Source organism: Spermophilus citellus (genome assembly GCF_964194105.1).
Source record: "Spermophilus citellus genome assembly, chromosome: 1".
Lineage (NCBI taxonomy): Eukaryota > Metazoa > Chordata > Mammalia > Rodentia > Sciuridae > Spermophilus > Spermophilus citellus.
Window position 1 is genome coordinate 88,873,995 of NC_138182.1, and position 23,454 is coordinate 88,897,448.

Below are 23,454 nucleotides of genomic sequence, written 5' to 3' on the forward strand. Positions count from 1 at the left end.
GCATTCTGTAGGCTTCTTGAATTTGGATTTCCAATTCATTCTTCATGTTTGGAAAGCTTTCTAACATTATTTCATTAAATACATCATTTATTCCTTTGGTTTGGAACTCTATGCATTTTTAATCCCAATAACTATTAAATTTGGTCTTTTTATGCTATCTCATATTTCTTGAATGTTCTGCTTATGGTTTCTTATCTTTATCACTGTATGTTCTTTTCAAGATTATATATTTTGTCCTACTTCATAGGCTGAATCATAGGATCCCTTGAACTTAACCCACAGTGTGCAAGAGCAGCACCCTACCTGTGTCTGGCCACGCAACATCTATCCCGGGAGACACACACATTTCCAGAGAAGCCCAGGCAGGCTTAGCAGGAAGGTCATTATACTAAGGGTGAGTGTGTTTAACCTGTCAAGGTTCTGAGGAGGACCCAGGATGACAGAGGCCTGAGGAGATTATGATGGAGGTGACCTGGGATTGAGGTGGTCTGAGCTGTTACAGAAGTGTTGAACTATGAGTGAAATCTTCCTTTCAGTGTATTCAGTAAGTATTTTTGTATGATTATGAAATTGTGAAGAAACAATATAGACCTGGGTTGTGGCTCAGTGGCAGAGTGCTTGCCTCACACATGTGAGGCATTGGGTTCAATCCTCAGCAACACATAAAAAGAAATAAACAAAATAAATATATTGAAATAAATAAACAAATTTAGTAAATACATTGAATAAACAAAGAAATTGAATAAACAAAATAAAGCTATTTAAAATAAAAAGGAAGAAAGAAATATAATAGAAGGTGTCAAGACTAAGGCAAATTAATTTTTAGACAAAGGAATCTTTAACTTCATGGTGCTGAACATGAAATAAAAACACAACAGGGTAAAAGTAGAAGTTTAGGAGAATGTCAGCAGGAGTCTTTGAAGACCTTACTCTGATCTGTTGGAGAAGAAAAGAGAGCCCCAGTGCGAACAGGAACAGGTGCCTGTCTGATGGTGTGACCATGAGACAGTACCACTCATGTCCTGGGGACCAGCAGAGAGAGTAGAGGACTGCAGAAAAGCCAGGTGCCGTCAGGTCACTTCAGTTTACTGTAACACCAGACCTGTGAGCTTCGAATGGAAAACTGTGGTGGAGAACTTTCCTCATGAGAATTTAATTTTTGTTCATGAGAATAAATAATCCAAAATTATGAATCATTTCCTACCTAAAAAATTATAAAACAAACATGATTTGAATTATTAAATGTGGAAAAAATGAGAAAATAACTTGGACAATTATATTAATGAAATAAAATGAAGGTGACTAAAATGGAGAACAAAAGGAATGCATGGTGACACCCATGTTCACGGGGAAGAGGAGGTGGGCAATCCTGGAGTGCTCTGCATGGAGTCTCAGGAGGTCATGGAGGCCTGATGGAGAGCTGAAGACAAGCTCTGCAGATTAGGCCCAGAACCTGGGCTGCAGACCTCCACACCTGAATTGGGAGGTGCACTCTGCTCAGAAATTAGTAAACACATCAGAAAACCAAGAGTACCTTCCTCTGCAGGGAAAGCTACTGAAAAGTACAAGAAAACATGTTGGACATGAATGTGTAAACTAACTGTTTTATTTTACAAATATGTTTCAGTTGTCTATGAATGTTTATATTTTATTTACTATTTTATTTATATGCAGTGCTAAGATTTGATCCCAGTGGCTCACACATTCCATTCAAGTGCCCTACCACTGAACTACAGACCCAGGCCCAAGTACTGGTGTTAATCATAATTTTGCTTCCTCTTTCTTCTCTCTTTATCATCAAAGACAACCAGAATTTCCACTAAATGTCGAATGCCACCATGGTTACTGAATTTCTCCCACTGGGCTCTACTGATAGCTATAATCTGAGTTTTCTTTATTTCACATTATTCCCACAGACCTACCTGGGTACCTTGTTAGGGAAACTATTTCCATCACTGTCCCCAATCCCTGTGTCAAATATCTCACTGGCAAAAGGGCCATTTCAGTGCCTGGCTGTGCAATACAATCTTCTTGGTCATTTTTTGTGCATGTGTTGAACTTCTGTTTCTCACCATCATGGCCTGGGACCGCTATGTGGCCATCTGCCAGCCCCTCCAGTTCCCCTCATCATGAACCCTCAGATTTGTGTCCTCATGGACCCTGGCTTCCCTGCTCAGTGGTCTGCTGTATGCAGGTGTGTACACTGGGAACATATTCTGGCTATCCTTCTGCCATCAAATGTGGTCCCTCAGTTCTTCTGTGATGTCCCCTCTCTGCTGAGGCTCTCCTGCTCTGACACCACCAGCAACATGGTCCTTCTTTTTGTCTCTGCTATGGCAGTTGGTGGTGGTTGCTTTACTTTTGTTGCCATGTCATATATTCTCATATTTTCTACGGTATGAAAATTTCCCACCAGAGAGTCAGGGAGGCATGCTCCACCTGCACCTCTCACATCTTCGTGTTTTCAGTTTTCCTCAGTCCCATCATATTTGTCAAAAGATAGCCTTCCGTGACCTCTGACACAGTCCAGGACACAGTTCTCTGCCTTTGACACCAGTGTTTCTCTCTTCTTAAAGCATCTTACATAAAGTCTCAGGTAAATAGGTAAAGCAAACTGTGAGAGAGTGATGGAAAGACAGTTGTTCTCAGGGAAATGATAAAGATACTTTCCAGCATTATCTACATTTCATTGAGTGGAGTTAAATGAGATCAAATGCTCTTTTACCTTGCCTACCCTATTATCACCTCACTAAAATCTCAGTTATTTTATAGCATAATTTTTTTTTTGATTTACCTTATTATTGCCACAGATCCTTCATAAAAGTTTAATTTTATCAATCCTTTTAAGTATATGAAATTGATCCAATATATTTTCTGAAAAAATTTCTGATGATATATATTAAAGTTTCATCAATTACTGTCTCAGAGGAAATATTTACAAATAAAACATGAAGATGATGTACAGTCACATAATCTGCTGCCAAACTGTGATACAAAATTGTGTCAATTTAATTACTTTGAAAATATATATAAATCAAATCCTTAAAACTTTGTAATAAAAAATGTAGAGAGAATCACAATGATACTTTTTTCCCATTTAACTTATATATAAAAAAGGAAGATACTCCTTGTCCATTAAGAAAAGACAGAGCAAAGTTTACATCCATCATGAACCAATATTAAAATCCATCCACTGGGGAAGAGCACCTTGGGCTCCCCCAGCTGTTATGGCTGCCAATCTTTTATTATGTCTACGATGGTCTAGTATGGGGGACACAAACTGGGGGCTGAGTTGCAGGTAAGTTTTCTAAGGGTTTTCCTCCCATACATCTTACTTCTATAATAACTATGGTAATGAGTTATACCTGATCATTATGAAAAAGTGGCCAGGAATTGTCTAGCCTCACTGTCTGACCCATGTAAACTTGAAAATTTCTCTGTTTTTTTATTTTTTGGAATTTGTAAAGTAAACCTCTAGGTGCATTCCTGGCCATTTTTTTGGTTGTTGTTGCTGTAGTTGTGCTCAGCAGGACTGAACCAAGGCTGCATCCTAGAGTTTTTTCTATTTTTAATGTGGGACAAACTATACATGCTGTGACAAGACAAACTCTATTTTACCCCGAGACTCCATTGCATATGAAACATGCTTCTCACATGAGAAAACTTGCTTATGTGACCCACCTCCTGCCAAGCACAGCCTGTGTGACAACAAATAAGACTAAAAAAGTTTCAATTATTCTTTCACAGCATATTATTAGGAAATACATATGTAAGTTGTTCTCATTTTAGTTCCTATTTTTCTTGGGCTGTGTACTATACCCTGAACTGGGTAATTCTGACTCCCCGTGTTACTATGGTTTTGACTTACTGGTAGCTTGTACTTTGGGGCTATAAAAATGTACCCTACCTTCTGCAAAAGGTTGAAGGATGCAGAGCTGCCTTTCTATCTGCCATTCCTACCCTCCGTCTAGTAAACTTAGTGACCTACTTCAAGACTCACCCAGAGATTTCTTTCTAATGTGCCAAATTGTATCACAGAAAATAGGGTGTTGCTAAGTTGCTTAGGGACTCCAGGAGTTTCAGAGTCTTGCTTCATACCTGTGATCATGTTCATCAGCCTCCTCCTGTGTGGGATTGCAGGTGTGCACCCCTGTGCTCAGTTTGTGGCATCTCATAATCTCACATGAGTTATTTCTCTCCAAACATTTTAATGTCCTCATTGGCATGTGCTTTGTTAATTGTTAATTATGACTGACATAGGCTCAATATCAAGTTACCTAGGAGTACTAATATAACAAAATGAGAATAAAATATTTATACCAAAAAACAATCAGTGTATTCAATTCCAAATTCTAAACAATCAATTTTGTTCACCAAAACACTAATAGGAAAATGTGGATTAAAAATAAAAATGAATTTATTACCTAGGGCAATATAAAAGCCTATATGTATGATATTGATTAATAAAGGCATTTCTTAAATTTTCAGACAAGGGAATACTTGCAGTAGGAGCCAACAAGCAGCCCAGTGCTACCTGATGTGGGAAGGCTTGACATCCTCTGATATGATCCATCAGAGTTGAGGCTCCACCGACACACTATGTCCATGTCTTCTGGTTCTCACTGCTCCAATGTTTCCTGCTAAAGGAAAGGACCTTCCGAGAACCCCAGATAAATTCTGCAAACTCCACCTTGACATGCATTTCCTCTTCAACTATGGCTTCCTGAATCTAAATTTATGTGTTTCTCATGAGTTGAGGTGGCCACATAAATGAAGTTGAAATTTAACAGATCAACTTGAAAAGAAATTGAATTGCAACCACCAGTCCTATTGAGATGCGTCCTTTGGGCTACATTTTTGGATATTTAGCTTATATTTTATTTGAAAAACCTTGAGTCAAAGGAGATGAAGAAAGAAATATTGATATAAGGACTTTATTATAGCTCACATTGTGTGTGAAATAATGCAAAGTCCCGTCAATTGGTGTGGTATGGAATATATGCAGAAGTTGGTAAAAAAAAATTTACTTTGAGTATTAGTCATGAGCCAAGGAGCATATTTTTATAGTAATATCATTATGTCACAGATATATTTTGGATAGCCAGCTTTTCTGAAATATTAAGTCTATTTATTTAGCTAGTTTTTATAAAATATTAGGTTTACTCTAATAAGGACACAATATTTAAGAGTACTTGCTAGAGCCTTTTGTGTGACTATGTGCTGCCACCTCCATGGCCATTAATTCAGATACCAGACAGGGATGACCAGAGAGTTTTAAAAAACACATAAAAAACTTTACAGAGAATGCCAGGATCAGGTGGGACACTCATCTCTGGTTGAGATTAGTGACCCCAAGCTGGCTCAGCACATTTATTTTGTAGGTTTTATCATCAAAAGGTTATTTGTGAGAAAGTTTCAACAAAGCAGGCAGGTGTGAGGCTCCCAGCACCAATGAGACATTGTGGTTCTTGTTATCTATGCTCAGAATCTCTGATCCCTGGGAGATATTATCTCAGTTTCAAGGTTCAGACTGCAGTTGATATAATATTCTAAAGTTTGTCCTGATGATCAAACTTCTTTTTTTAAAAATCAAGAATAAACTAACTTTAAATGAGAGACATTAGAAGCCACTGGAAAACACCCCTTTTACTAAGTCTATTAATGAAAATAGAATCATACAAAGCAAAACCTCTTTCATTCACGAAGCACTAGTAAGGCAGAAGGTGTTGCACTAAATGCTTGCATCAATGAAGCAGAAAGAGTAAGTACAGACCCTACCATGACAATAGAAAACAGACAAATCACACCTAAAAAAAACAGTTGGAAAAGAAATTATAAATATTGGAACAGAAATAAGAAATCAACACTAAATACCAATACAAAATATAAAGGATACAAAAGCTTGTTTGTGAAAATAGAAACAAAAGTAGCAAACCTTTAGTTATACTAACAATTAAATGCCCCAAATGTATAAAATATCGGAAAATAAAAAGGAAAACTTTTCACTAATGCTACAGAAATGCAATGGCCTACCAACAACTCTTACCAACAAACACATACCAACATATTGGAAAATCTACAAGATCTGAATTTTGAGAAAATATAAGACCTGGGCATTAATATGACTAATAAATTTAAATCAGGAATACCAGTTTGCAGTAAAGAAAACTCCAGAAGCTCTTAGATTCACTATTGTTCTATCAAACATTCAAAGAGAACTGACACCAGGGGTTCTGAAACCACGGGAACTGAAATGAACTTGAACTCCTCAAGTCATGTACCACAAAACCATCATTTTCCTAGACCCAGACAATTACACAACAATACCACAAAAAAGAGGATTACAGACCCATATCCTTAATAAAGACATAGGAAGGCATTCTCAGCCAAACCTAGAACACCAAATCCAACAGCACATCAAAAAGATAGCACATGCTGTACATTTGGAATCTATCTAGAGGGGCAACAAAGCCCACCAGACAGTGACTGACAAATCAGAACAGAACAAAGAACGAAATGGCTATTGCTATATATATGGGCTTTTTAAAGTGCTGGTATACATATATAATGGAACTTTATTTGTCCACTAAAAGAATGAAATAGTGATAAATGCTATAATGTGAGCCAATTGTGAAAACATCAGGCTGAGTGAAGTCATAAAAAAGAGCACATAATGAATTATCTACTCACAAAAAATCTCCAAGACATAAATTAAAATGCGGTGATTATACGTAGTGGCTTCAATTGACAGTAAGTAAAGTTGAGAAGGAAAAATGGGTCAGTGTCTCATTAACACTGAAACAAGTATTTGGGAATAAGATGTAGTTGGATGTTGTACAATAGCATATTGTGGTACATAACACTGAATTGATAATTACAAATTGTTACAAAGGGTAAATTCATGACATGTGCCTTTCATCTCCAAGATAAGAAACTTTGCAGCTAAAATGCAGACAGCTTGAGATGTTTCCCACTTACAGGTTGGGGAGTGAGTGAGAGTTGCTCACCACCCTCACTGTCAACTGATCCCCATAAACACTCTAACTCACACTGAGATAAAGGGGGGCAGAGATGAAAACACACAGTGAGCACCATTAGTCTCTCCTCAGTGTTACTCGATTCTCAATAATGACTTAGGGTGATGCCCAGCAGAGGAGTTCCACTGTGTCATCCACTGTCTACATTGGCACATGCCCAGGTCCTCTCTCCTGGGCTTTGGAGATGCTGCTGTCTGGTGATGTGCTCAGGCCTCCTCCTGTCTCTGCTGAGCTCTGGGCTCCCTGGGGTCCTGATCCCACTGGCCAGGCACCAGGTTCACATAAGGAAGAGATGACTCAGGTTCCCACATTCCACATAGCACTGTGCTGACTTCAGAGATCCACCCTGGATGCAAACACGGTTGATGGGAGAAGCCAAGGACTCAGTTCTTCTAAGGAGTGAGTACTTGGCATTTAGAGTCCAAAGGCATCTGAGCCTCATCTTTATTCTGCTAAGCAAACTGCAATCTCATCCAGATTGTCAGCTAGACCAGGAAGTTAATTCCACAAAGAATAACTGGCACACAGAAGTCTTGTAAACACTGTAGTTTTTGCGATGATTTCTATTCTTCACTAGTAATGTACCTGGAGTGTGGTGGACATCTGCACAGTGTTTACAAGTACCACATGTGATAGTTCTTCATGCTGCTTCTTATGGGTTTAAAATCCTCCTTTTCAATTAGCTTTTACTTAACACAAATACAAATGCACAAATTCATCTGCAAAGATTAGAGGGATGACAAAGAAATATATTCAGATTAAGTCCACAGGGACTAAATGCCAAATATCTTGCAGGTGACAGGGAGGTAGATATGAATTAATTTATGCAAATTACACACTTACATATTTTTCAATAGCTGTGGAAAATGAAAACATCTCATATTATATACAATTTTCAGTGAAGCATTTTGAATTTATCAACCTCACCTTTGTGTGCTGATCACAAATATATTCTCTTTTTCAATAATTTTTCACATTTTATATTAAAGGTTTATTAGATGTGAGTATGAGGATGTGTGTCCACTGGTAGAAATAATAGGAAAAAAAAGAGACTTGTTCAGCTTTCAGAAGAACCTTATGAAGGTCAAGAAGTAATAAAGTACCCCTCAGCATTCCTCTGTGGCTGATCAACAGCACTAAGCCATAATTGTTAATACAGAAAAATGTAATTAAGGAAATAATGAATACCTGTATCTTAAAACCCAAGAAATCTTTACATTTTTACATGCAATCTGTGTGCCATACCTTTCCTCATGTTAAGCACTGTCAAGAGAAGTAACAAAAGGGAAAGCTCCAAGCTGTCCCCACTTTAGGAGGAAAGCACTTGGAGCCAACCCTCTTATACTTGAGCGTTAAACACATGCTAATTTCTCCTACTTTTGTTCCTGAGGCTCAGAGATTTGCTTTACTTATGACCCATTCTTTGGACTTTTCTTAGGAAATTTTCAATGATAACTTTTACCCTTCAAAGGAGAATGTAGTTCTGAACACTCTAAAATTGTTAAGGTCAAGCTACAGAAACTAAACCTTAATTCTTATGTTATACATTCTAGGTTCACAAAGTAACCATATTTTGTACATCTGCAGGAATACTCTGAGTGCCCATGGACATTCAGTGGTGATTCACATATTTATTGTATCACATCCATAATCTGAATTTTCCTAGGAGACTCATCCAGGAAAACAGTAAGTCAAATTTAGAGAAGAATTTTTCAAGTTGGAGTTGAATCACATAAGCAAAGAAGAGCATCAATTAAGCTCATACAATTCAAAATGGAGAATTTACTAAGTTCCTTTGGAGAAACAAAAACAGTACATGTTTTAGTAGCAAAAACTAGAAACAAAGAAAATGTCTCTATAGTTCTGTGCTAGCTTCCAGATCCCAAATAAATATTGAATTGTCTGTTTTATATTTGGCACAAATGTCTAGGGGTGGTTGGCAAGGACCCCTGGAGTGCTCAGAAGTCAGTATAGAAGGGTGAAAACCTGCAAGGTTTTCAATATGGATTTGTCTCATCACCGAACATCTTCTGAAGTAGTCAAATTTATTTACTTTCTTACACTTTGTATCATTGTATTACTTCTCTCATGATAATGAAATTATTTAAAAATACCAATACCTTTCTTCTTTCCAAAACTTCAGCATCTAAAACACCTGTAGCCATATTTTTATCATTGGTAAACACTGGTTGACAAATTACTGCTTTAAAGAGAGCTGACTTTGCAAGTGCACAGGCCCCTGGGCTTGCATGACCTCACAGCATCCTGCACTGCATGTGCTACATCAGTGTGGAGGGGGCAGAGCCTGCTTGAAAGCTCATTATCTATGAATAAGTAGAGTACAGAAAGCCAGTGAAGGTGAGTAGTCAGTGAACAAAGTCACCAGGAATTAGTTCACTAACCACTGGGCAGGAAGTCATGCACTTGCTACTAAAAGGAGAAAAGTGTGAATGATACAATGTTCAAAGTCAAGGAATTTGTACTAGTGTTTTGACTGATGAATACATACTTATTTAGTGAAGGGTAGTATGATGCACTGTTTCTAACATTACGTAAAAGTGGGAAAAATTTAAATTGTACAGAGTTCCCAGAGAAAAATCATCATTTGAGTCTCCTTTCTAGCCCAATACATAGTCATGGAGAAAATCAAATCAGCATGTCAAGTAGAAAACAGGCTGAGTCCCAAAGTCCAAGGAGCATGCTGTGAACAAGGATGTCACTCAGGTGTGAGCTTCAGGTTTGTGTCAGGGAGGAATCAGGCTGGGGAGAAACAGATTGCAGGTAGACTGAATGGGACCACTGGAAATTCACCCCCACTGTGAAATTAACACCAACTTACCTGTGTCCGCACACCAACCCTTTAACCTTGGGGACACATTTATTACCAGTGGAGCCCAAGCAGGCTCAACAGGAAGATGGCTTTTCTAAGGGTGAGTGTAGTTAAACTGGCAAGTTGCTGAGGAGAACCCAGGTTTTCAGAGGTCAGAGGAAATTACAATGTAGGAGACTCAATATTGAACTGTTGGAGCTACTGAAGAAGTGTTTTAACTACGAGCAAAAACTTCCTTTAGGAAATGTAGTCAGTATAATTGTGTACAATTATGATGTCTTTGAGAAGAAAGGAATATAATGGAAGGTGTTAAGAAGAAGTAAGCAAACTATTATATAGGAAAAGAAATCTTTAACTTCATGGTACTGAACACAGAGTAAAAACATATTAAGGTAAAAAATGGAAGTTTAGGAGAATGTAGGCTGGGCTGGAACCAGGAGACTTTAAAGACATCACACTGATGTGTTGACAAAGAAAAGAGAGCCCCAGTGGGAGCTGGGACAGGTCCTTGTCTGAAGGCATGAGGCTGTGAGACAGCCCTGTCCATGTCCTGGGGAAGCAGCAGGGAGAGTGGGGAACAGCAGGAGAGTACAAGGTCAGTCAGGTCACCCCAGTTTTCCACAAAATGGTCCAGTGAGCCTGAGGGGAAAGTTTGAATTCTTGAGATGGTTTTCCGTGAGTAAATGTTTTTCATGTTCCTGGTGTTAAGTACTTCAATGTTATGGTCATGTTCCAATGTAGAAATGTTAAAAAATAATTATAATTTGAATAGTTATTCATGATTTGAATTGTTAAAAATTGATAAAATGGCAAAATAATGTTAGAAATGTGTTTATGGAAGAGAATGAAAGCAACTAATTTATTAAAGAGAACATTAAATAACACATGGTCACACAGATGGCCATGCAGGAGAGGAGTTGGGCAACCCAAGAAGTGCTCTGCATGGAGTCTCAGGAGGTCAGGGAAGGCCTGATGGGGAGCTGAGGACAAGCCCTGCAGGTCACACCCAGACCCTGGGCTGCAGACCTCCACACCTGCACTTGGAGGTGCACTCTGCTCAGAAATGAGTAAACATATCAGAAAACCAAGAGTTACCTTCCTCTCCAGGAAAAGCTACTACAAAATACAAGAAAACACTCTGGACATGAATATTATTGTATTATTCATTATAATTGTATTATTCATGCTTTTCCGTTCCTCCATCTTCTCTCTTTATCTTCTCAGACAACCATAATTTCCAGTAAATGGCCAATGCTACCATGGTAACTGAATTTCTCCTCCTGGGCTATCCTGATGGCTGGAATCTGAGTTTCCTCTATTTCACAATATTCTTGATGACCTACCTGGGGACCTTGTTAGGGAACCTTCTCATCATCACTGTCACCACTGCTGACCAGCACCTGCACACACCCATGTACTTCTTCCTCAGGAACCTGTCCATCTTGGACATGTGCTACATTTCCATCACTGTCCCCAATGCCTGTGTCAACTCTCTCACTGGCAACTGGGTCATTTCAGTGGCTGGCTGTGCAACCCAGATCTTCTTGGTCATTTTCTGCGCATGTGTTGAATATCTGTTTCTCACCATCATGGCCTGGGACCGCTATGTGGCCATCTGCCAGCCACTCCAGTAGCCCCTCATCATGGACGCCCAGTTTTGTGTCCGCATGACTCTAGCTTCCCTGCTCAGTGGTCTGCTGTATGCATGTATGCACACTGGGAATACATTCCGGCTGTCCTTCTGCCAATCAAACGTTGTCCACCAGTTCTTCTGTGATGTCCCCTCTCTGCTGAGGCTCTCTTGCTCTGACACCACCAGCAACATGGTCCTCCTTCTTTTCTCTGCTGTGGTTGTTTGTGGTGGCTGCTTCCTTTTTATTGCTGTGTCATACATTCGCATATTTTCTGCTGTGCTGAAATTTCCCACCAGAGCCCCAGGGAAGGCCTTCTCCAACTGCATCCCTCACATCCTCGTGTTTTCCTTGTTCTTCAGTTCTGGCACAGCTGTGTACCTGAGGTCCTCAGCAACCTCTGACACCCTCCAGGACCTGGTTCTTTCTGCCTTTTACACCATGGTTCCTCCCTTCCTGAATCCTCTCATCTATAGTCTCAGGAACAAGCAGGTAAAGGACGCTGTGAGGAGAGTAATGGTTAGACAATTGTTCTCAGCGAAATGATAAAGCTGTCTTTCAGCATCATCCTAATTTCTCTGAGGTAAGTTCAAGATTAGGCCAAATGCTCTTCATATCTGGGTGACACAAGTTAAACTGCCTACTCTAATGTCACTTTATTTGAATATGAGATTTCTTTATTAATTGATTTTTCATTTACCTATTATTTCATGAATCCTTTATAAAATGTGTAATTTAATCAATGTGTCTTTTAATGAGTAAATATAATTTAATATATTTGTTGAAATCATTTGTGGAAAAATGCATTAAAGATTCACCAAATACATTGCAGTACCTGTATCAAGTACTGTCTCAGAGGAAATATTTACCAATCAAATCTGAAGTAAACTTACACTCACATAATATGCTCTTATTCAGAGAAACATCAAGCAAATTACTAAGCACCATGGTACATAACTGTATCAATTTAACTACTTTGAATATATGCAATAATTAAATCCTATAGAAGTTATAACCAATCTATTTGGAACATGAGAACAGTAATTCCTTGTCCATGAATACATAGAGGGCCATGTTTACCACACCCTGTGTCCCAACAGTCATATACATCCACCAGGAAGAGCACCCAGTGCTTCCTTGGCAGTGGCAGCTGCCAGTCTTTGATTATGTCCATGAGTGACTAGTGTGGGGGACAAAGCCTGGAGCATGAGTTGCAGGTCAGCTCTGATGTTTTACCTCCTATACATGTTACTTCTGTGACATCTATGCTAATGTGTCATGCCTCAAAATTATGACATGGTGAACCATAATATTTTTGCCTAAATTTCTGACTTGGGTCAACTCTTAAATTTCCCCCAGTTTACTGTACTTCTTAAAGTACGTCTGTCTATACTTGTTCACTAAAACTTTATGGCAGTGTATGTTCTCTCTGATTATTATTATTATTATTATTATTATTATTATTATTATTATTATATCATCATAATCATCATCATCATCATCATCATCATTTTCATTCTTATTCTTTTTTTAACCAAAGATTGAACTTAAGGTATCATTCTCAGTCCTTTTTTGTGTGTGTTTTACTTAGAATGGAGACTTGCTAAGTGGCTTCAGGCCTTGCTCCATTACTAATGTTGTCTTGGAACCTCTGATCCTCCTGCCTTAGCCTCCTGAGGCAGTGTGATTGCAGGCTTGCTACACCACACCTGTCTTGTGGCAGTCTTTTATCACCTCCTAAAAGTTATTTCTCCCCAATATTCTAGTGCCCTCACTGGCATATACTTCAATAATTGTCAATAATAACTGACATATGCTGAAGGACAAGTTTATCTAGGTTTACTTATATAAAACAATGAGAAAAAATATTTATATGATATTACATTCAAGATTTTAAATTACAAATTCAGAAAAACAATTTGTTCAACATTACAATAATATGAAAATATGGAGAAAAACATAAATGTACTTATTACATAAGAAAATACAAAATAATAAACATATATGATTAATTGATGAATACACTTATTAAAGATTTTAGGCAAGGGAATTCTTGTGGTAAGAGCAAAAGAGCACCCCAGCACTGACCGCTATAGGAAACCTTAAATTTCTTAACAGGATCCAACCATCCCCTCACTGTGTCCCATGGCTTCCGATTCTCACTGCTTCAATGTTCCTTACTAGAACAGAAAGACCTTCAAAGAACCCCAGATAAGTTCTGTAAATTCTAACTTTATATGCATTTCCTCTACAACTGTAGCTTACTGAATGCTAGTGAGTAGACATTTTACATGGATGAGAGGGCTAGTTAAATTAATTTTAAATTTAATGTAAAAAGTTGGAAAGGTATTAAATTATACACATCAGTTCTTTTTTGTATAGATGGTAATTTTTTTATTTGTCCTAATTAATTAGTTTTACATGGCAGCAGAAGGCATTTTGACACATTGTACATAATTAGAGCACAACTTCTCATCCTCTGGCTGTGCATGAGGCAGAGTCATGTGTGGTGCAATCACACGTGTATATAGAATAAAAATGTCCTCATTCCACTGTCTTCCCACCTCACACTCCCCTACCCTCACTCCCCTCTGTCCAATTTAAAGTTTGTCCATTCTTCCCTAGCCCTCCCACCATTACAGATCAGCATCTGTGTATCAGAGAAAATGGTGGGCCTTTGGTTTTAGGAATTGGCTTATTTCCATCAGCAGGATATCCTGCAGCTTTGTCCAGTTACGTGCAAATTCCATAATTTCATTCTTCTTTAATGCTGAGTCATATTCCATTTATTTATACCACATTTCCTTTATCAATTCTGTTGAAGGGCACCTAGGTTGGTTCCATAGTTTAGCTATTGTGAATTGAGCTGCCATAAATATTGATGTAGCTGTGTCACAATAGTTTGCTGACATTGTCTTTTGGATACAAACCAAAGAGTGGGATAGCTGGGTCAAGTGGTGGTTTGTAGGAGTTCTGTGTTTGAGATTGGGTCTCTGATAACCTTCATGACTGTGGCACTTTGGTGGCTAGAAAGTTTCTGTGCAAAGGTGCAGAATGCCTGGCTGCTGGAAAACTTCCATGTTAAAGACACAGGATGCCTGGCCACTGTAATAATGCTCTTCATGAGGGTTTCCATCTTGATCTTAGGCGCATAGCTCCTGGGAATAGAAAAATTTGTTGGCTAGATAACTACCATGTTTCATCAAGCTTTGGTGCTCCTGGAGCTGCCCACCTAATAGTAACTTCAGAAAATGGACTTTCTTGAGAACTGCACAAAGCTCCTTACGTCGCATATTGTAACTGTGAAATGAAACTACAGAATAAGCAACTTTCCTGATACTCTAAACAATAATGTGGTTATGGTACTAATGACCTAATGTAACCTATTGTTATAAATAAATGTGGCTGCTTGGAAAAGGAGCCACTCTGCCTCCTTCCCTGCTTCTGCACCTTGTTTCTATGTCTCCTTTCTTTGAGATTATTTACAGTGGTTCCATTCTAATTTTTCTGTGGAATCTCCATACTGTTTTCTAGAATGTTTGCACCAATTTTCAGTCCTACCTGCAATGTATGAGTGCATCTTTTTACCCACCTTCTTGCCAATGCTTATTTGTATTCTTGATAATTTCCATTCTGATTGGAGTAAGATAAAATCTTAGAGTAATTTTAATTTACATTTCTCTAATAGCTGCAGTTGTTGAACATTTTTCATATATTTGTTGATCAATTGTATTTCTTCTTCTTTACAGTGTCTGTTCAGATAATTAGCCTATTTGTTGATTGGGTTATTTGGGGGATTTTTCCTCTCATTTTTTAAAGTTTTTTGAGTTTTTTATATATCCTGGAGATTAGTGCTCTACCTGAGTTGCATGTGGTAAAGATTATCTCTCGTTCTATAGGATGTCTCTTCATGTTATACTTTGTTTCTTTTCTGAGAAAAAGCTTTTTAGTTTGACTCCATTCTAAAAGTCTGACCAAATTTTTATCATGTCAGCTTAGCACTGGACTTACTTAACAAGACTCATAAAGCTCAAAAAAGAAAATGAAGAATCAACAATTGGCATGGATTCAAACTAAGAAGCAAACACTTGTTGTATTGAAAGGTGTCCGTCTTGATAAAAACTGTTGGATATTTAACACCTATTTTAAGATATTTTGTATCATAAGATCTGGTAGCAAAAGATACGAAAAATGGAAACATTGGTATAAGAACTTTGTGACATCTCAAATCTTTTGTCAAATAACACAAAACCCTGCAGGTGCATGAGAATGCTATAAAATTTCTGCAGAATTTACAAAACCATTTTCTTTGTGTATTAGTCATGAACAAAGAAATAGGTTTTTTATAGTAATATAAATTATGTGAAAGATATCTACTGAAAAGTGAGCTCTTCTGAAATATTAACTCTACCCTTTAAGGAAACAATATTTAAGAGTACTTGTTACAAACTTTATTGTGATTATGTTTTTCAGTGCTTTGTAGAATCAAAACTTCAGAAGACAAAAGACTTGGAACAACACATAGTTAGAAATTTGATGAGAGTTTAGCAACCAATAAGAAGATGTAGTAACTTATTCTATAGTGTGTCTTATGGTAATATTCATGACGAGACTATTATGCCAGAATATTCAGACTTTTCTAAGTTTTATAAAGACTTTAGAATTATTTAAATTAATACCAGAGATATATTGAATTGTAAAAAAAACAGTTGTTATATTAGTAGAGTTAAAAAACAAATTGGATCAGAGTTTTAAAGGGATTGTTTAACAAACTAGGGCCAAGGAAGATGTAATTGTAATAGATACCAGCACCTAAAGAGATGCTAAGCATTTCACACAGAGACATCAGGAAAGTGGCTGAGAGCATCTAAGGAATTTTATTTTTCTTTTTGCAGTACTGGGGATTGAACTGAGGATCATTCAACCACCAAGGCATATCCCCAGCCCTATTTTGTATTTTAGTTAGAGATAGGGTCTCTGAGTTTCTTAGTACTTTGCTGTTGCTGAGACTGGCTTTGAACTCGCAAATCACCTGCCTCAGCCTCAGGAGCTGTTGGGATGATATTCATGTGCCACAGTGCCTGGCTGTTTTTTGTTTTTGTTCAGGTATTTTTGTCACAGCAATGCAAAGCTCACCAAAAGGTTCTAAACATAATCGGAGAGAGTGTAGAGTGTTTACCAGAGAAGTCAAATACAGCAAAATATAAGATAACCAAACATTCAGTCAAATTATACTAGAGAATGAAAAATATGTCCACAAATAGATATATTGATTAAAATATTTCTGGCATATGCAAATAATTATTTGTCATTCATCTTTCAGAAATGAACAAATGATACATGCTACAAGTGGACTAATTTCAATGATGTTACGCTCACTTCAGCCAGAATACACATCATATACTGAGTGACTTATTTATATGCAATTTCACAAATATGTAAATTCAAAGATACAGAATACATTTAGTGTTCTCCAGTGACTGAAGTCAGGGATAATATGGAAAATGTGTGGAATGGATAAGGTGGCCAATTTAAAGTAAAAAAGTATTTTGGAAAAACATGCAGCTGGAAATTGTACAATTATTCAGTGTGGTAACTCACACTGACTTGAGAACCATAAACTATTACAAAGGTTAATTTTAAATCATGTGGATTTCATCTTAATGATAAGAAACTTTTGCTGCTGAACTGGAGGTAGTTTTAGATGTTTCCCTCTTAAAGTTTGGTGAATGAGTTAGAGCTGCCCACCACACTTAATGTTAACTAATCCATACAAACACCTACTGCTAATTCACACTGAGGTGAAGGAGGGCAGAGATGAAAACACACCCAATGAGCACCAACAGTCTCTCCTCAGTGTCATTAGTTTATCAATAATGACTAAAGTCAATGCCCAGCAGAGGAGTTCCCATGTGTCATCCACTGTCCATGCTGGCACGTGGCCAGGTCCTCTCTCCTGGGCTCTGCAGATTCCACTGCCTGGTGGTGGCTCAGGCCTCCTTCTGCCTCTGCAGGCTGAGCTCTGGGCTCCCTGGGGCCCTACTCCCACTGGCTAGGTACCATGCTCACATAAAACAATGGTGACTGAGCTCCACACAACCCATATGGCACTGGGTTGACTGGACAGATCCACCCTGGCTGCAGACACAGTGGATGGGAGAAGCCAAGGGGAGATGTAGTACTGCACCTATCATGGAGAACAGGTGACACTCAGGAGTGAGTACTTGGCATTTAGAGTCCAAATGCATCTAAGATTCATAATTATTCTGCTCTGCAAATTGCAATTTCATCCAAAGAGTCAGCTAGCCCAGGAAGAGTTTGGTGAATTCTGAGAAGAACACAGGTAGCACAGAGAGTCTTTATAACTGCATTATGTTGTTATGTGATTGCAACTGCTGCAATAGTAACGCAGGGATTTGGGGGACATCTGCATGGTGTATGGAAGTTAAGTGTGTAATAGTCCCTCATGTTGCTTCTTATTGGTTTAAAATTTTTTTCTTCAGATTACTTTAACTTTTACTTAGATAACACCCAGTTAGTTTGCACAGAAATTCCATAGAATACTAATAAATACATTCACATTTAGACAACAAGAATAAAATGCAAAACATGGTATAGGATATGTAGGTAGATAGGAATGATATTATATAACTGATACACATGCACATAAGTCAATTACTGTGGGAAATATATTTAATGAGGTAGGAAAGATTCATTGAAATATTTTTAATATTATCTCCTTTCTTTGTTTTGTTCAAAAATACATGTTTCAATTATTCCATTGTTTGTTTGGTGTCAGGGATTAAACCGAGGGCTGCTCAATTATTGAGCAACATTCCACCCCTTTTGAATATTTATTCTGAAATAGGGTCTTGACAGGTTGCTGAAGCTAGCTTTGAACTTGAAATCTTTCTGTCTCAGCCTCTTAAGCTGCTGGGATTATAGGCATACACCACCATGCCCAAGTTTTCAATTAAATCCTTAAGTTTTTATGCTAAATATATGTTATGTATGACTAAGAGGATGTGTGTGTCCAGTGGTGTAAATATAAAAATAAAGTTGTGCAACACTTGGAAGCATATTTTTATTTTCAGAATATATGTGCCTCAGCATTTTAATGGCTTATCAAAGACACTAATCGATAATTCCTAATATGGAAAATATAATTTAGAAAATACTTTATTTTGTGTCTTCCAAACCAAATAATATTTGCAGTTTTGAAGTGCTCTATTTATTATATAAATAATTATTTGAAACACTATCAAGAGAAATTAAAAAGAGAAAACTCTCAGCTTTTACCACTTACAAAGACTTGGGTAGTCCCTCTTCATGTTCCTGGAGTTAAAACATGCTAGTTCTCCTCACACACATTTTGCTGACACTCACTTCTACCAACCCTTTCTGTTATTTATACCTTCATCTTATTGTCTTTATGTCATCTTATTGTCTTATAGGCATTTTTGCCCCTTAAATAAGAAGGTAGTATTAAATCACACCAAAATATTAAGGTCAATCTATACAACATAAGCCATACTTTTATTTTTAAAATCCAAGTTTAGAAAGTCATCCTATCTTTAGAATTTACTGAAATAATCTGAGGCCTTCTGTAAAAAATAGGTGGTGATTTGTACATGTATTTTATTGTATTTATACATGACTTTGGATTGGTGCTCCATAAATGGAAGTATTTGAAGACTGATACATGAAAAATTAAAGTCAAATTCAGAAGAATTTATCAAACCATAGCTAAATCACACAAAGTAGGACATCAAGTAAGTTAATGTAACTCAAACTGGTTTGTGGAGAATTTGCTACATTCTATTGAAGAAGGAAAGGCAGTATTTGGCTTAGTGTAAAAAATAATAATAATGAAAGAAAATGTCTCTGTAGTCATATGTACCTTCTAGATTTGAACCCATGTTGACATCCCATCTGTATGTGACAGGATGTCCTGGGGTGATCAACAGGAGCTCCTGTAGCTCCTGGAATCCAGGTTAAAGGTTAAAAAGTCTGGCAGATTTCCTTATTAGTTAGTGTCATCATATATCACATTCAGAATTATTCATATTAATTTGAATTTTTATATATGTACAATTTTATTTTTTTCCTTCATAGTACTCAAATCATGCTTTAAAAAAAACAATCTTTTACTAAAACTCAGTATCTGTAGCAGATTTTCCCATATTATAAATCATTAGTAAATATTTGTCAAGACCTGATTTGAAACAATCTTTCTTTCTGCACAGAAGTGGGGTATGTTATTTCAAAGGAACACACACTGTATTTCTTACAGAAGTGAAGAAAGGACATCACTGACTTAGACGGTACTCACTTGTAAATTAGTGGAATCAAGAAACTTAGATCATGTTAGCAGTTAGTCAATTGTGTTACATTGCATTTTTTATTAACTACTATGCATGAAGTCAGTTACTTGCTACTAAGAGAATAAAAAGATGAATGATACAAGGTCCAAAATCAAAGAATTTCTATACCAGTGATTTGGGGTATTAGTACATATAGATTTACTAAAAGGTAAAATAACATGTCAACTTCTAACACTAACGGAAAAGTATAAGTAAAATTAGAGGCTAAGAAAGGGTTTCAGAGAAAAATTGCATTTCAGCCTCTTTAAAGTGCAGTGTATACTAATGGGAAAAATTAAATCAATTATGTCTATAGAAAAGGGGCTCTGTCAACAAGATCCAGGATATAGTGTGAACAAGGAGGTCACTGAAATGTGAGTACAGGTTCGTGTCAGGGAGGAATGGGGGATGGGGCTAGCAAAAGATTTCAGGTAGATTAAGTAGCACCCCTTAAACTTCACCCACACTGTGAAATTAACAGTAATGTTCATGAGTCTGGTGACCCAACAATGTCCTTGGGGGACATTCACATTTTCAGTGGAGCCCAGGCAGGCTCATCAGGTAGATTTCTTTTCTAAGGGTGAGTGTGTTTAACTTGGCAAGGTGCTATGGCGGACCCAGGTTGCAGAGGGCTGAGGAGATAATGATTTTGGTGACAAAGGATTGAACCAGTCTGAGGTGCTGCAGGAGTGCTATAACTATGAGCAAAACATTCCTTTTAGGGAATGCAGTCAGTATCTTTTTGTACACTTATGATAACTTTAAGAAGAATGGGATATAAGGGAAAGTGTCAAAAAGAAAAGGATCAATGATTGTCTAGACAAAGGAATCTTCAACTTCATCGTGCTGAGCACTGAATATAAACATATTAAGGTAAAAAAGTAGAAGTTTAGTAGAATCTTATTCTCTAAAGAACTTACACTGATCTGCTGGAGAGCAGAATAGCCCCTGAGGGAGCTGAATAAGGTCTGGCTGAGCATGTGTGTGTTTTTCATGTTCATGATGATAATGACTCTGACACCATTCCTACAAAAATATTTATAAATTATAATTTGAATTACTTAGTGTTTATAAAAAGGCAAAAAAGTGATGAAATTGCATTTATGGAAGACAATGAGGTAATAAAATTACAGAATTAGAGAACACACTGTCACACAGTTGCTCAAGAAGGAGAGAAGGTGAATGATGACTGCTAGTGCTCTGTATGGGAGTCTCAGGAGGTCAGATGAGGCCTAATGGGAAACTGAGGACAAGCTCTGAAGGCCACATGCAGACCATGGGCTGCAGACCTCCACACCTGCACTGGGAGGTGCACTATGCTTAAAAATGTTTAAAAATATCAGAAAAACAAGAGTGACCTTTCCTATACAGGGAAAGCTAATGCAAACTACAAGAAAACACTCTGGACATAAATATGTAAAATAATTGTATGAATTATTTTTCGCTTCCTCTCTCATCTATTTATCTTACCAGGCAACCAGAATATCCAACATATGACCAATGCCACCGTGGTAACTGAATTTCTCCTCCTGGGCTCTCCTGAGGGCTGGGATCCGAGTTTCCTCTATTTCACAGTATTCCCAATGACCTACCTGGGTACCTTGTTAGGGATCCTTCTCATCATCATTATCACCACTGCTGACCAAATTCTGCATATTCCCATGTACTTCTTCCTCAGGAACCTGTCCATCTTGGACATATGCTTCATTTCCATCACTGTCCCCAATGCCTGTGACAACTCTTTCACTCTCAACTGGGTCATTTCAGTGACGTTGTGCAACACAGATCTTCTTGGTCTCTTTGTGCATACTTAGAGATTTGATTCTCTCCATCATGGCCTGGGACCTCTATGTGGCCATCTGCCAGCCCCTCCAATACCCCCTCATCATGAACCCTCAGATTTGTGTCCGCATGACCCTGGCCATCGTGCTCAGTGGTCTGCTCTATGCAGGTGTGAACAAGGGAACACATTCTGGCTGTCTATCTGCCAGTCAAACGTGGTCCCTCAGTTCTTCTGTGATGTCCCCTCTCTGCTGGGGCTCTCCTGTTCTGACACCACCAGCAACAAAGTCCTTATTCTTGTCCCTGCTGTGGTCATTTATGGTGGTTGCTTCCTTTTTATTGCCATGTCATGTATTTGCATATTTTCTGATGTGCTGAAATTTCCCGCCAGAGCCCCAGGGAAGGCCTTCTCCACCTGCACCCCTCACATCCTCATGGTGTCCCTCTTCCTCAGTTCCGTCACAGGTATGTACCTGAGGTCCTCAGCAACCTCTGACACACTCGAAATCCTGGATCTCTCTGCCTGTTACACCATGGTTCCTCCCTTCCTGAATCCTCCCATCTACAGTCTCAGGAACAAACAGGTAAAGGAAACTGTGAAGAGAGTAACGGGAAAAGAGTTGTTCTCAGGGAAATTATGAAGATGCCTTTCAGCTTCATCCTAATTTCATGGATCATGGTTCTTAATTAGATACATACTCTTCATGTTTGAACTTTACAAGTTACACTGTCTACTTTTGTATTACATCATTAGAAGCTGAGTTATTTCATAAGATATATTTCTGTGACTTACCATATTGTTTCCATGCACCCATAATAGAATGTGTAATTTCATCAATGCATCTTTTAACAATTAAATATAATTTAATATATTTGCTGAAATCAGTCATGGTTATATATTTTAAAGAATCATCCCATATGTCAATTACCTATATCAAATACTGACACCAAAGAAAACTCTACCTATCAAATCTGGAGATAGCTTATTCTTATATTATTTGCTGTTATTCAGAACAGTGTAGAACCTACTTGTAAACACTGTGATCCATAATTGTGTCAATTTATTTACTTTAAAAATATATATAAAAATCAAATCCTAAAGAAGTTATAGCCAAAATGTAGAGAATTTAACAGTAATATTTTTCTCCATCTGGACCAGGCAAGAAGAAGAGACTCCTTTCTGTGAAGTAAAGAGAGTGCAATGGTTAATGCACCCTGTGTCCCAACCTTCACAACTTTCCACAGGGAACAGCAGCTTGTGCTTCTTTGGCCATGACAGGGACCAGTCTTTGATTATGTTCATGAATTGATGTCAGCTTTCTGATGGTTTGTCTTCCACACATATTACTCCTGTAGTGTTTGTGATAATTATTTAGTCCTAATAATCATTGGAGAAATGGACCATAGTTGTCTGGCAATGTGCCTGGGCCATACCAACGATTACATTTCTCTCACTTTTCTTAAATTTGTAATGTAAACCTCTATATTTGTGATAGTAATTTTGCTGTTTTTGTTGTTGGTAGAGTTTTATTTATATATTTTTTTAAAATTTTTGTTTGTTATATATGACAGCAGAATGCATTATGATCTATACTACACATATAGAGCACATTTTTTCATATCTCTGGTTGTATATAAAGTATATTCACACCAATTCATGTCTTCATACATGTACTTTGGATAATGATGTCCATCACATTCCACCGTCCTTGCTAACACTCTGCTCCCTCCCTTCCCCTCCCATCCATCTGTCCTATCTTTGCTAGTCCCCTGGCCCTCCCTTTTCCTCCTATCCCTCTTCCCTATCTAGA

At 37.7% G+C, this 23,454-nt stretch overlaps 2 pseudogenes across 2 annotated transcripts; both read left to right on the forward strand.

Annotated features, from left to right (window-relative positions):
* Window positions 1-11,111: 11,111 nt before the first annotated feature.
* On the forward strand, window positions 11,112-12,044 carry LOC308642723 (olfactory receptor 14C36-like; annotated as a pseudogene). Its single transcript has one exon. The product of its transcript is annotated as an olfactory receptor 14C36-like (transcript).
* Window positions 12,045-21,354: 9,310 nt separating this feature from the next.
* Window positions 21,355-22,284, forward strand: LOC308642772 (olfactory receptor 14C36-like; annotated as a pseudogene). The gene has a single exon. The product of its transcript is annotated as an olfactory receptor 14C36-like (transcript).
* Window positions 22,285-23,454: the final 1,170 nt, after the last annotated feature.